Raw genomic sequence first — 2,411 nt, 5'->3', positions numbered from 1 at the left:
GGAGGGATTGAGGGCAGGAGGAGAAGGGGACGCCAGAGGATGAGATGGCTAGATGGCATCACTGACTCTATGGACGTGAGTCTGGGTGAACTCCGGGAGTTGGTGATGGACAGGGAGGCCTGGCGTGCTGCGAATCATGGGGTCGCGAGGAGTCGGACATGACTCAGCGACTGATCTGATCTATAAATGTAAAAAGCAGAGTGATTGACAAATATTTTCATTTCAACCCTGAAATACAGGTTGTAGGACTATGTACAACTTCTCAATACAGGAGTGAATTCCCAGAGCTGTCACAAGACAACTCAAGCAACGCTTTTCCGATTACACAACCTTCAAAATTACCAAGTAAAATAGGAGGGGCGGGAGCCTGGCCCCAGAAAGTTTTATCAGTTCAGTTCAGTCGCTCAGTCGTGTCCAACTCTTTACAACCCCATGGACCGTGGCATGCCAGGCCTCCCTGTCCATCACCAACTCCCGAAGTTTACCCAAACTCATGTCCAGTGTGCTTGTGCTTCTTCCAGCCCAGCGTTTCTCATGATGTACTCTGCATATAAGTTAAATAAACAGGGTGACAATATACAGCCTTGACGTACTCCTTTTCCTATTTGGAACCAGTCTGTTTTTCCATGTCCAGTTCTAATTGTTGCTTCCTGACCTGCATATAGGTTTCTCAAGAGGCAGGTCAGGTGGTCTGCTATTCCCATCTCTTTCAGAATTTTCCCCAGTTTATTGTGATCCACACAGTCAAAGGCTTTGGCATAGTCAAAGCCTTATAAACGCTGCATAGTTAGGTCCACACTAGTTCTCTGAGTTCATCTTCTATGGCTCTCTACATTCTCTCTACTCCAGCCAAGAAGTTTCCTTTTCCTTGAACACATCAGACAGTCTCCTGTGTCAAAGCCTGTGTATTTGCTGTTCGTCCATCCTTCCACTAATTCTACATGGCTCAATCCCTCACCTTCAGATCTTTACTCAAATGATGACTTTTCAGGAAAGTCTTTCCTGACCACCATGTTTAAAAGTAGCAACCTTGTCTCACTGGCTAACAGTCCTTATCACCTTTGTTTCCGTAACAACTTATATTACTATGTGTGCATGTGCTCAGTTGTGTCCAACTCTTTGCAACCCCATGGACTGTAGCCCACCAGGCTCCTCTATTCATGGAATTTTCCAGGCAAGAGTACTGGAGTGGGTTGCCATTTCCTACTCCAGGGGATCTTCCCAACCCAGGGATTGAATTGCGTCTGTTGAGTCTCCTGCATTGTCAGGTGGATTCTTTACTGTTGGGCCACCTGGATAGTTTAATGTCTTTTCCTGTATTAGGGCAGAAAGTTTTTTAATTGCTGAATTTCCAGATCCTAGAACAGTGCCTGGAAGATTAACAGACATTTAAAATATTTATCAAATGAACAAATTAGTCATTTGAAGTGTTGTGGAAAATGCACTGGTAGGAAGCTAATGTGGCAGCAAGAGTACCTGTTAAAATAATTCAAAAGATGATGGTCTGAACTACTAGAGATGAAAAGTAGACCAAAGTAAGAGCTTTATAGAAGGTGGACTGGAGGTGGCTAGTGCTTAGTTTTACATTTAAGGATGAGAGAAGAAAGGAGAGTGAATGCAGGAAATCAGCTTGGTGTATAGTGGTGTCACTCATTGAGATGCAAAACAGGAGAACATTTTGGTGTGAGTGGGAAGGAGAATGTGAAAAGGAAACTTGGGTTCCAATTTGAAATAATGATATACAGGAGTCAGCTGAACATCCAGGAGTGGTTGTTCCAGTTGGGAGATGAATATTACAGTCTGTATCTCCAGAGAGCCATTTGGCCTGGCTACCAAGTTTTGGAAGTGAGCAGCCCATGCAACGGAAATCTTGGAAGTTTGTAAGATTTCCCCAGGACAGAGTTTAGGAAAGACTCCTGCGAAGCACCAGCATTTATAAAGGATAGAATCTGTACAGATAAGATAATATTATCACTCATGTTTTGCTTGAGAAAGGTAAAGCTTAAAAAATTTGAAGCCTATCAATTTGAAGCACATCTGAGATTCAAACTTTGTATCTATGAGCTTCCAGAATCAGTGCTCCTTTGTGTATCTCAAAGTGCTGAATATACCCAGGTCTTATAAAACTTTCTCAGGAGGCAGGTCAGGTGGTCTGGTATTCACATCTCTTGAAGAATTTTCTACAGTTTATTGTGATCCACACAGTCAAAGGCTTTGGCATAGTCAATAAAGCACAAATAGATGTTTTTCTGGAACTCTCTTGCTTTTTCGATGATCCAGTGGATGCTGTCAATTTGATCTCTGCTTCCTCTGCCTTTTCTAAATCCAGCTTGAACATCTGGCAATTCATAGTTCACGTATTGTTGAAGCCTGGCTTGGAGAATTTTGAGCATTACTTTACTAGCGTGTGA

This window comes from Bison bison, unplaced genomic scaffold (genome assembly GCF_000754665.1).
Source record: "Bison bison bison isolate TAMUID 2011002044 unplaced genomic scaffold, Bison_UMD1.0 scf7180017864309, whole genome shotgun sequence".
Lineage (NCBI taxonomy): Eukaryota > Metazoa > Chordata > Mammalia > Artiodactyla > Bovidae > Bison > Bison bison.
Note: the sequence above shows the minus strand (reverse complement) of the source record.